The following is a 13,222-nucleotide window of genomic DNA, read 5'->3' on the forward strand; positions in this document are numbered from 1 at the left end:
AAAACTAATTAATTAAATGGAACCCATTTCATTGGTTCAGGAGAGAGAAGTACATAGCCTAAGATTACTAACCTTTTTCTTTTTTGGGGTGGGGGATTATTTTATTTAATGAAAAGCTTTCTCAAAATCATGAAGGAACATATAGCACATATGATTAGTTGTTTGGAGGCCAATACTTAGTTTTAACAAAAATGCATCTAAATAAGGTGTAGAGGTTGTAGACTACTTTTTTTAACATCTACGGTTTAGGTTAGTTAAGCAAAACTTGCCATCTCAATCTATTCAAAATAAGGTGTAGCCATCTCAACCTATCAATAGGAGTACATATGGGGCTTTTAGGAGGCAAGTGTGTCCTTAAATCTCTTTAAATACCTCACAAAATCTAGAATTGGATATTAGCCATATATCATTTAAACTAGCCATAAATATACTCTTACACTACATTTATAATCATGCCAAATGCAAAGAGAAACATGCAATGTGACTACTAAACCTTGCTAATATTTTTAATACCCTCTTACAATTTCTAAGAGTAATAATTGCATGCCATCTTCAGCTAGTCATATTGGTTCCACCAAAGAATATATATAAATTTTGAGGGGTTAAATAACACATAGGCATATAAAGACCAAAAAGCAAGCAAGATCTCATGCCTATAATTGTATCTCTCGAAAAAGGAAGTAAGATCTCATGTAAATTTCAAATCTCTCAAAACCTTGATTGTTGGCTAATTTTGCAATGTCACCCATACATACATACATATAAACAAGCAAACAAAAAAAGAAAGAAAAAAAAGAAACAAACAAACACACAAATAAAGAAAAAAGAAAGAAAGAAATATAGTGTTTGTGTGTGTGTGTGTGTGAGAGAGAGAGAGAGAGAGAGAGAGAGAGAGAGAGAGAGAGAATCATTTCAATGGCTAAACATTTGTTTGAAACCACTCCAAACTTTGCAAACTTTTTTTTTGGAGAATTATGAATTAGATCATTATGTTGTAATATAATGAATTTAATAGGTTTTCCCAACTAAATAAGCAAGGGGCCATGGAGAGATTATTTAAATTTTTTCATGCACATTTTGAACAAAGAAGAGAGGGGGGCTTGGGGTCTATAATATCATAATTCCCCTAGGTCACACATGGGTCTTTCTCTACAATGCATAAGACCTCCAAAAGGAATAAGGTTGTCCCAAAGAGCAAGTTTTTAAAGTTTGAAGCTAATTAGTTTATAATTTCGACTTTGTACATAAAATGGAGATAGAAGTTAAAAAAAATAAAATAGAAAAGAAGGAAATAAAAATTTCAGAAGCTCGTTAAAGATCTCTTTAAAGAAATAAAGAAGGGATTAAAAAAAAAAATCTTAAGCTCGTTAAAGATCTCTTTAAAGAAATAAAGAATGAATTAAAAACAAAAGTAGGGCATAAAAAAGGTCCTACCGAGATTTGATCTACAATGCATAAGACCTCCAAAAGGAATAAGGTTGTCCCAAAGAGCAAGTTTTTAAAGTTTGAAGCTAATTAGTTTATAATTTCGACTTTGTACATAAAATGAAGATAGAAGTTAAAAAAAATAAAATAGAAAAGAAGGAAATAAAAATTTCAGAAGCTCGTTAAAGATCTCTTTAAAGAAATAAAGAAGGGATTAAAAAAAAAAATCTTAAGCTCGTTAAAGATCTCTTTAAAGAAATAAAGAATGAATTAAAAACAAAAGTAGGGCTTAAAAAAGGTCCTACCGAGATTTGAACTCGGGCTACTGGATTCAGAGTCCAGTGTCCTAACCACTAGACCATAGGACCGCTGCGTGCAATCTGACGAAACACAAAATATATATAACTACTTCTTTTACCCTCTTTTGCTGTCCCTTTTTGATGAAAAACTTCTTTCGTATTGGCAACGGATGGGAACATATGCCATTTTTACACTCGCATTGTTGCATTCACTCATTCATGGCGCACCATTCCTCATCAGTTCGTTCAATTCAGCAATATATATAAATTCAGTCGTTGAATTAAGAGTTTTTTCTTTTTCAACCCTTCAAATTAAAGGCAATGCTTAGGGTTAATCGGGATTTAGACTTAAAAATCACTGCAAATTGTACAAATGCCTGGATTTATAACTAAAATGTCGTACAAATACCTGGATTTATAACTAAAATGTACAAATTTCAACCCTTAAAATTAAAGGCAACATCGAGTTCGAAGGCAACTTCGAGTTCGAACCAGGATTTCTAGATTTGAGCTAAGAAAATTACACTACAAACTGGGTTACGTGAGCAGTGAATATATTGTGTATATCCTGAATATATCTTCTGGAGCCTCTAGGATGTCCTATAGAAAGCGTTTAAAAATACATCAAAATACTTTTGTCACTTCATCTTATTTTGTTTTTCTTGTTTCATTTTGACACTTTTATGGTGTCTCATCCAACAAGAAACTTCCTTCATGCCTATCCATAAACCTTGGAGAGTATTCTTTATTTTTCATGGCAAGTGCTTGATAGACTGCCTATCTTGATTTCCTTAAATTTTCATATATAATTTGATCCATCAAGGGGTAGTAGGTTACCACTTTTGTAAGCAATTAACCAAGAGGGGATTGAAGACATCTTATAGTGTTAGTTGAAGTTTATCTCTTCAACTGTGTTTTAAGATATTCTCTATAACCACATAGACATAGGAACAATGCCTCTAAAAAGGAGGACTTTTGGGAGAAAGGAAGCCTTGAGAAAAGGAAGCATTATCTTCTTTCATAATCTCTTGGTATTATGAAACAAAGCTTTGCAAACTTTGGTGCAAAGGATTTCATTGTGTTGTTGATGTGTGAGTGCTAGATGGTGAAGGTTGTGTGAGTGCTAAAGATGGTGAAGGTTTAAGGACCTTAGAGAAGGTGCATGGTGTGGTTACATTTTTCAAGGAGTAGGAAGTGAATGGTGGGACTTTAGAATTGCTTTTAAAAGTAAGGGAAATAATACTATAGGAAGTCATAAGAGCAATGTTGATCACAACAATTTGAGATGCAAGGAATAAAGTGCTTTTTCAAGGGAAAGAATGGAGGCATGTCATTCCCAAGTTCAGGGTGCATGCACTTCTGATAGAAGCTTGCAAGCTGGTTGAGAGAAACAGTAGTCCTAATCAGAAAGCTATAGTAGGTGGTCTGCTTAGGAGGTTGGAGAGACATTAGCCCAATCATGTATAGGGCATGATGATGTAATCTTCTCTCTTTGGAGTGTCAATACAATGCTATTTTATACATTAAAAAAAAAGAAACTATAGGAGCATGAGGACAAGAGTACTCTTGTAAACATGTACATAAAAAAACCATGAGTATGGAGCATTGTGCAAAGGGAGCTTGTGAACATGTGAGCATAGGTGGTCTCACGAGTGTGAATGGTGGCGACTCACGGGCGCCAATGGTGGTGGCTCACGGGTGGTTATCATAGACGTGCTTACATATACGTGGTTTTTGCACGTGTATGTTGGTGTGTGTGGCTTACAGATACGTAAATACGTGACTCACAAGTGTGAGTGTCGGTCCATGACATGAACTTTGGTTGGTCATGTATGTGAATGTGTGGTGTATGTGAGTATGTGTGGCTCACTTGGGTTTGTATAGCATTCCCCATTCTTTAAAGTGCATACTTACAAATTGATCATTTGTGTCAATAGTGGCATGCCTACGTTTTGATAGAGAGTTTTTTAGCTTGTCATTTTGTTTTCTATCTCCCTATCAAGAGGATGTAAAGATGGCAAGACACTTTGTAATTAGATTTATTTATATGATAATATTTAAAAAAATGAAATTCTATTGCCATAGCTCTAAATCCTACACATAGCACTCCTGTTATTGCTCCTTGCATCCATGGCACTATCATTCCCACCTCTCACCAACTTAACATTTTAGCAATTGATTTTAAAAGTAAAAGGGGTCACACTCCCATGGATTTTTCGGTGAGTGGAAAAAAACCTTGGGTGTCCATTTTAACCATTTTCTTCTTAGCTATACATCCATTGCTATCTTTAGGTACTAAGTGTTTTAAACCAAAATTGGTTATTAATGCAACACGTTGACTCTTTTTGAATTTTGACTAATGTTGACTTAGGTTAATAATGGTGACCCCCATAACCCACTTGTGATGGAAGCTACACGTGGCTAGTATCATTTGATTTTTTATGCATCATACATGCTTAGTCCATCTCTACCTCGAGACTCCAAACCTTATACTAGAAAGGCACTATAGTTTCCAAACTAAATGCTAAATGAAAGAGTGTATGAGCTTGTATGGTCTTAGATAGCTCCAAAAGGTTGTGATCAACATCTTGTCCTAATTGGAATGATCTTATTCAACAATCTTGGCCATAATGTTCTTCAATATGCTGTTGGTGCTTTAGGCTTATCCATTATTACACTTTGGGTAGTATGTGGCCAACTTCCATTTTTTTCTAAACAAAAAATCATAAAAATGGTTGATTTGTCTTGTTTTTTTAGAAATCTTTTTTAATAGAATCATGAATACTTTATTAAGAGATAGAATCATGAATACTTTATTGAGAAATATAATCATGAATTTGCACACAAATACCTTAATATAAGATTAAGCTATTTGCATAGAAATAACTTAATCTTTTATTAATACTCTAGGCATTTGCGTTAAATCTAACTTTTCCTAAACTAAAAATCCTTAAAAAATGGTTGTTTGTCTTGTTTTTTAGTAGTACTTTTTTGGAATCCTGCATGTCACTCATGCATTTTTTGGATAAAGTTGCACACCAATATCTTAAACTTGCAACACCCTAGGCATTTACTTTGGTTAGTGCTTAATCTTCTTGATTCTTAATTCAATATAGAAGTTTTAAAAAAAATGTGTGGAGGTAATGTTTTTTTGCTCTAGGTGTAGAAAAACACAATTGGACTTTCCCATTGAATTTGGAATTGATTTGGCTCCCAAAATTAGTGGAAAATGAGAGCCCCATGGCTAATTAAGGGATAAAATCTTTGGGCAAATTGTAGACTTGAGAAGAGACAAATGGTAACCACAAAGCTTGCTTAAATTTTTGGCTTCATTGGGTTGCATTAGTAGTATATTTAGCTATCTGTTCTCACTTATGGGGCGGCTAATTGCCCTGAGTTTGGTGAGTTTGTGGAAAGCCTGTGCTATAGTTGCCCTTGCATATTCAGAACTGTGTCCTCTGAGAATCAACATCCTTTTTCTTGTAAGAAAACATTAAAGAGAATGTGGGGGAGAGGGAGAGCTTCCAACCCTAGCAAGCAAACACACACACACACACACACACACACACGAGAGAGCAAGACACAAGAGAGAGATGGATAGCTGAATTTTCTTCTATCTTCTTCTTCTCTACTCAACCAACATAACATAAAGATAAGAGTACACACTATATGGGTTAGTACTCACACACACACACACACACACGAGAGAGAGCAAGACACAAGAGAGAGATGGATAGCTGAATTTTCTTCTATCTTCTTCTTCTCTACTCAACCAACATAACATAAAGATAAGAGTACACACTATATGGGTTAGTACTCAACTACTACAATATGCAAGGGTCGGCGGTCCATAATGTGAACCCGACTAAATGAGCTGGCGCTATAACTATGCCAGTCTCTAGTAATCCAAAATGGCTTTAACACAGCCTGTCATCCCACTGGCCGCATATCACCCATAATCTCACCAACCATGCCAGTGGTGTAGATGCGGAAGCTATCACCCAGGCGGGTCATCAATGTTCGCTGTAGCACTAGTTAAGCTCGATATCTCAATACTCCCCCTCGAGCTCAACTCCACTCCAAGTAAGCTCCTAAACCTGTGGAGCTTCTCTGTGCCCAATGCCTTCGTGAAGATGTCAGCCACCTGATCCTCTGTGCTGACATATACCAGATCTACATCTCTTGCTAGAATCTTCTCCCTCACAAAGTGATAATGCACCTCAATGTGCTTCGTTCTAGCATGATATATTGGGTTACTGGCCAACTATATGTTGCTCATTTTGTCACAATATATGACAATTGCCCTATCCACGGGCTCTCCCATGTCACCAAAGTAGCTTCTGAAACCAAGCTACCACCTCACAAGCTGCCATAGCAGCACCCCTGTACTTTGCCTCTGTACTCGACAAGGCAACTGTTGGTTGCTTCTTACTGCTACAATTCACAATAGCACTCCCAAATGAGAACATAAAACCACTCGTAGATCTCCTGTCTACAATACTGCCAACCCAATCAGCATCTGTGTACGCATGCAACTATATCTTTGTGTACGCATGCAACTGTATCTCTGTGTACCAGCCTCATAGAAAAGTCCATAATCAACTGTGGACTTTATGTACCTGAGGATCTGTCTAGCCACATCCAAGTGTGGCTTCCTAGGGGCCTGCATAAACTGACTCACAAGTCCAACAACATAGCTCAAGTCTGCTAGCCTTGTAATGGTCATGTAGATCAAACTACCCACTTTGTGCCTGTATGTAGTGGGGTCCTCCAAAAGCTCACCTGTATCTGTGAAAAGCTGTGTTATGCTCCAATGGCACTGAAATAGGCTTACAACCTGTCATACCATACTTGGACAACATGTCCAAGCCATACTGCCTCTGCAATAGCAAAATGCCATGAGGTGATCTCACCACCTCTGTGCCCAAGAAATACCGCAGCTCACCCAAATCCTTCATCTCAAACTTTTGCTTCAAAAGCATCCTGACATCATGTATGTCAACATCACTATCACCAGTGATAATCAAGTCATCCACATAGATGACTAATAGCATGATCCCTCAATCTGTCTTTTTTACATATAGTGAAAAATCTACATTGGATATCTGAAATCCAATGGTAACAAGATACTCCCCGATCTTGTTTGACCATGCTCTGGGTGCCTGCTTCAAGCCATACAAGGCTTTACGTAACCTACATATAAAATCTGGATGTGCATCACTCTCATAACCTGGTGGTTGCATCATGTACACTTCTTCTTGCAAATCACCATGGAAGAAAGCATTCTTTACATCCATTTGATGTAAAGACCAACCCTTCGCCTCTGCAGCCATAGCAATGACAGCTCTCATGGTTGCCATTCTTGCAACCGGGCTGAATGTCTCCTCATAGTTTATGCCATAAGTCTATGCATAGCCCTTGGCAACCAATCTTGCCTTGTACCTGCTCACTGAACCATCAGCATTGTGCTTGACTTTATACACCCACTTACATCCAATTGCCTTCTTTTCCTTTAGGCAAAGGCACTAACTCCCATGTTGCATTTGCATCCAATGCTGCCATCTCCTCATCCATGGCATCTTCCCATTTCTTATTTCTAATTGCCTGCTCAAAGAAAGTGGGCTCAACCTCCTGTATTGCTTTTATCATGTAAACATAATGATGGGATGTATATCCATCATATCTCAACCTGTCTCAACAACAGGGTATCTAACCCTTGTAGACCTGCGTACACCTAGATTACTCCCAGGTGTCCTCAAAATAGCCCTGGTTCTCCTTACACCAAGAGTAACCACAGACGGAATGCCAAGCTCCTCATCAAGGCTCTGCTTAGAGCCACTAGAGTCACCATCCACATATGAGTGACTTGCTGACAGATCAGTAACAAAAGGTTGATCTACCTTTTCCTTCCCTTTCCGTGATACATGTGTACCTGCATCATTCCTCAACCTGCTTGACCATGGGATCCACTGCTCGAGGACTCCCCAGGTCCACTCGGCACCTGTGATTAACATTGGATCCACTGCTCGAGGACTCCCCAAGTCCACTCAGCACCTGTGATTGCTGCTCTACATGTGGTGCAACATCAGCACTTCTTACATTTGCATCTTCTATTGCCTTCACTACTGGTGCATACCAACTACTCATCTCATCGAAGACAACATCTCTACTTACTCGCATCTCACAAGTGGTAGGGTTATAGCATCTATAACCTTTTTGCTCCATAGCATAACCAATGAAGATGCATTTCTCTGCCTTTGGATCCAACTTTGTTCTCACTTCATCAGGAACATGTAAATATGAAATACACCCAAACACTTTCAAGTGAGACACATCCGGTCATGCCTATAAACTTCTGTTCAGGAGTTATACCATCATGAATAGTTGCAGTGAGTGTCCTGTTCATAATGTACACAATAGTTGATACTTCTTCTGCCCAAAAGTAATGTGGCATATTCTTTTCAGCCACCATCAAGGCACGTGCCACTTCTGCAATGTGCCTATTTTTCCTTTCTGCAACACCATTCTATTGCGGAGTGTACCTGCACGTAAACTGCCTCTCTTGATTCCCTGCTTTCTCAGGAAATTGCTGAACTTATTGGAGAAATATTCTCCCCCACCATCTGATCTTAGGTATTTTATTTGCATGCCTTTTTCCTTCTTGACCAAGGCTTTAAATCTCTGAAAGTGAGCAAACACCTCACTTTTCTCCTTCATGAAGTAAACCCACACTTTCTTAGTGTGGTCATCAATGAATGTATATAGTACCTGCAACCTGCAATTGTTACAGTCTTGGTCTGTCCCAATACATCTGAATGTATGACATCCAATGGCCTTGCACATTGACATGCTTTTCATGTGGGAAAGCATGTTTGGCCTGCTTACTAAGTTGGCATGCTTCACTTACCTTATGCATACCGTCAACCTTAAACTTTGGCAAACCTGCAACAATATTTTGGGCTTGCATAGACTTCAGTCTCGTTGTACATTGACATGACCAATGCGCTTGTGCCATATGTCAATATCTGCAATGACACCTCTTCCATGCACAAACATGGATGCCTTTATCTCAGGCATGTTCACATCCAAAGTAAACATCCTGCCATTTTTGTTACCCTTTGCAACCAAGCGACACTTATTTTTGAAGTCTTCCACAAAACATCCTTTGAGGATTAAACCTCACTTGTAGATATTACAAAAAAACCTCAACCATCTGTCCAACAGAAACCAGGTTTTTTTGTAATATTCGGAACATGAAGTACATAAGCCAAGTACTTTGTTTTGCCATCCTGCATAGACAATGGCACTTTACCAACATGCGCAATGGGATACACAGTATCATCACCTGTTTCTACTACATAACCTGATTTTTTCATTTTCTGCATATCTCTAAACCACTCAGCATGATTGGTCATGTGGTTAGAGGCACTAGAATCCACATACCATATATCTTGAGATCTTGACACATCCACTTTTATTGAACTAAGCATGTGCTGCATCATAAACAACTGCTCACTTCTGTCATCACCTCCATGTTTGCTAGAGATGATGCATAGTTGCCTTGCTGCAACTTCCCACTTTTAATGTCATTCTGCTATTTGTAGTAGTCCTTTGCCATGTGTCCTGGTTTGCCACAGTAATAGCACTCTATGCTATTTGCATTTTGATTTCTTTGCCAACCACCTCGGCCTCTTTGGCTCTCCCTACCTCTAGACTGGCCTCTTCCACCTGTGTATGATTGCTGTCTATGAATCATTAGACTATTATTGTCTAGAATTTTGATTTCCTTATCGGCCACCACCTTGGCCTCAACCATAGCCTCTACCTCTGCCTCTACTTGAATTAGAGTAGAAGGCCTATTCCGATGTGTTCTTGTTTTGTGAAGAAGAATCCTCAATCACCTAAAGCCTTTTCTTCTATGATCAGCATAGATATCAAGTCTTGAAAGTTGGGAATATTCTCCCTAACTGTAATGGAGGTCTTGAATGGCTTGTACTCTTTGCCAAGTCCATTCAGACAAACACTCACCAAATCATCATCCTCCACTGATACATTGATAGACCCAAGGGATTCAACAATGCCCTTGATCTTTAAGGCATATTCATTGATGGACATGCTTTTCTTTTCCACAGTATGCAACTCTTGCTCTTTAACTGCAACTTCCTTGCCTTTGTGTTAGTCTGAAACATTTGAACCAGATTCTGCCATGCAACTGCTGGAGTGTTTGTATGTGTCCTATCATAGTGTTTGTGACACTAATTGAAAGCCAGTACATGACTTTTCTTGCAACTTGATTCCAATCCTTGAATGCTTTTATATCTGTAGGAGTGGCATTATCCTCAGATAACTCTGGAGGCTCCTCATTATCTCCTTCTACATAATCCCAAAATCCTTTACCTATTAGGAAATTGGTCATTCTGAACTTCCAAGCATGGAAGTTATTCTTATCCAGCTTCTCACTAACAATCTGATTAATTCCGTTAGACATGTTTTCCTCTGCAAAGCAACAATAAAATAACGTGCAAATAGACAACTTATGTATGCAACTTGTAATACAACAATATGTCCTGTAATTGCTGCTACAACAACGGTACTTCAGCACAGCTTGTGTGTCACTAAATGTGACCAGAGTACATGTACATACACCCAATATCGATAATACTACATGTGCAAACCCTGTCTGCACTTCCAAAATGCACTGCTGCACTGCAATACCCAGATTTCGAGCAGAAACAGTTCTCTACCAGAACTTTCAGAAAACTGCCAAAAACACCTTGCAGTGATGAAACGGGCCCCGTAACATGCCCGAAATGCGAATCTGGCTGAAAAATTGATGTTCAATAAGATAATATACTTGCTCTCTCTCGTGAAGACAGCTCCTCAATTGGAGATGTGTAGCTCCCAGAGCTACTGAGGGGGTGTTGTACCTAAACCAAGAAAGGGAAAGAGATGATGGTGCTCTTACCCGTGTAGTATCGCTTCCTTCCTTGCTTGTTCTTTCCTCTTGCTTGCCTCCTTAGCTCTTACACAAACCAGACTCTGATACCATAAAGAGAATGTGGGGGAGAGGGAGAGCTTCAAACCCTAGCAAGCAAACACACACACACAAGAGAGAGCAAGACACAAGAGAGATATGGATAGTTGAATTTTCTTCTATCTTCTTCTTCTCTACTCAATCAACACAACAAAAAAACACAATTGGAGATTCCCATTGAATTTGGAATTGATTTGGCTCCCAAAATTAGTGGAAAATGAGAGCCCCATGGCTAATTAGGGCTTAACTAAGGGGTAAAATCTTTGGGCAAATTGTAGACTTGAGAAGAGACAAATGGTAACCACAAAGCTTGCTTAAATTTTTGGCTCCAAAGTGGACCAAAATTAGACTCTAAAATCCTATTAGATCATGTGGGTGGGCGTGAAAAACTAGGGCATGATTTTCACGGTCATGAAAAACATTGGTTTTTTTCCCATTACAATGCAATGTATTTCATCATTTTGAGTACATATAGTTTCCTTGACATGAAAAACTAGGGTGTTTTCACGATTGGGAAAAGTTGCTTGAGTTTATCATGGTTAGCTAATGTTAGTACATGTTAGGAAGCATTTAACAAGAGCATAATTTTTTAAGTTTAGCACTCAACCATGGGGTTAGTATGATGTAATATACTAAGGAAATAAGCCTTTTGGTTACATTGCATCATGGTTACACTGGCATGAAAAACAAAAAAAAATTCTTTAGGCATGAGAAACTTTTAGTTTTCATGTTGAGATTTTGGCTTTGGAATAGTTAATTGAGTAGTCCAATTAGATGTTTGTGGAATCCCATTTTGAGAGAAGAGAGCTAGGTGTGAAAAACTAGTTAAGTTTTTGAAAAACTTGACTAGTTTTTCACGGTTGAAGATGTAAGTGATTTTTTTTTAAATTTACATGGTGGATTAGTGTCTTGAAGGTGTGTTAAATTACTATTTACATGAAGATAAGAAGAACATGTATGTTATGATGTTCTCATATCAAGGTTAGTGTTTTCCTTTTTAGGGTTTTTTGAGTTATGAAATATTTACATGAAGATGTATGCTATGATGTTGTCATATCAAAGGTTAGCATCTTCTGAGTTATGAAATAGAGAAGCAAGTATGATTCAAGAGAGAAGCTATTATGGGATACCGCATCTCCCAACGCATCTCCCAAGAGGGAACTCCACACAACCGTAAACAAGAGAAGCAATAGACACAACAATCGTTGGGTACTTACCAATGCTTCAAGCTCACGTCCCTTTGAGGCTCCCCAAGCTCACTTTGGAAGCTCCACTCCTCCAAATTCCACTTCCATGTTGAGATATCGAGCTCATCTTAGTGAGGCGGTGGACACTGATGACCCGCATGGGAGATAGGCCCCACACTTACACCACTGGCATGGTTGGTGAGATCATGGATGATATGTGGCCAGTGGGATGACAGGCTGTGTGACAGCCATTCTAGAGACTGGCATAGTTATAGCGCCAGCTCATTTAGTTGGGTTCACACTATAGAGAACCCTAGTATGTATTTGGTTGAGTACCTTTTCATATTGTGTGTACTCTTATCTTTGTATATGGTGTGTTGAATGTTGTGTGAAGAAGAAGAAGATTTTCAGCCTCTCACCTTGTGTGTTCTCTTTTTTAGGGTTTTGTGAGTGTGTGTGTGCTTGCAAAAGCTCAAGCTCTCTTCTCCCCTGTATCTTTTCATGGTATCAGAGCCTGGTTCATGCTAAGGGCTGAGCTGCAAGCAAGAGAAGCACAGGAAGCGGTACGAGGGTAAGAGCTTCATCTACTCTTCCCTATTTGTGTTGGCGACTACACCCTTGTCGGGAGCTCTACGGGAGGCACCGGCAAACGATCTCTGATTGAGGAGCTTTCTTCACGGGAGTAAAGCTATAGGGAAACTATATTATCCAAAATTTTTGGGCCAGAAACGCGTTTCGGGCGCGTTAAGACCTCTATTTTTCAGAAAGTAGGCAATTTCGAGCACTGCGGGTGAGTCATCGATTCTATGCAGAACTCTTTTTTAAGAACTACAGGAAGACAGATTGGTTGTGCAAACATTGTGTGTGCTGTAAGGAGATCAACAGTTGCCATTGGGTGTATGTATGCACATTGAGGTCACTGGTTGTGACATTTGAGTGTAGTACAGTACCGCTACAGAAAATACAGCAGTTTGTGCAAGACAAACCAGAGTGCTGTTTCTGGTAAATTTGTGTGTTTGGGGCAAGATGTCAAATGATGGCATAAACTAGATTGTTGCTGAGAAGCTTGATAAGAACAACTTCCATGTTTGGAAGTTCAAGTTGACAAATTTCCTGATGGGAAAGGGTTACTGGGACTACATAGAAGGTGAGCATGAAGAGGCACCGAAATGATACCGGGGATCAATCCGACTGCTGCTGCAGATGTGAAAGAGTTCAAGGATTGGAACCAAGGAGCCAGGAAAGTGATGTATTGGCTCTCTATTAGTATACAGGAC

The 13,222-nt window shown here is 38.8% G+C and overlaps 1 non-coding gene across 1 annotated transcript; it reads right to left on the reverse strand.

The window, feature by feature from the left end:
• Window positions 1-1,721: 1,721 nt before the first annotated feature.
• Window positions 1,722-1,793, reverse strand: TRNAQ-CUG (transfer RNA glutamine (anticodon CUG)). The gene has a single exon. It is a non-coding gene; the product is annotated as a tRNA-Gln (tRNA).
• Window positions 1,794-13,222: the final 11,429 nt, after the last annotated feature.

Source organism: Cibotium barometz, chromosome 29 (genome assembly GCF_041138505.1).
Source record: "Cibotium barometz isolate CiBa-2024 chromosome 29, ASM4113850v1, whole genome shotgun sequence".
NCBI classification, from domain to species: domain Eukaryota; kingdom Viridiplantae; phylum Streptophyta; class Polypodiopsida; order Cyatheales; family Cibotiaceae; genus Cibotium; species Cibotium barometz.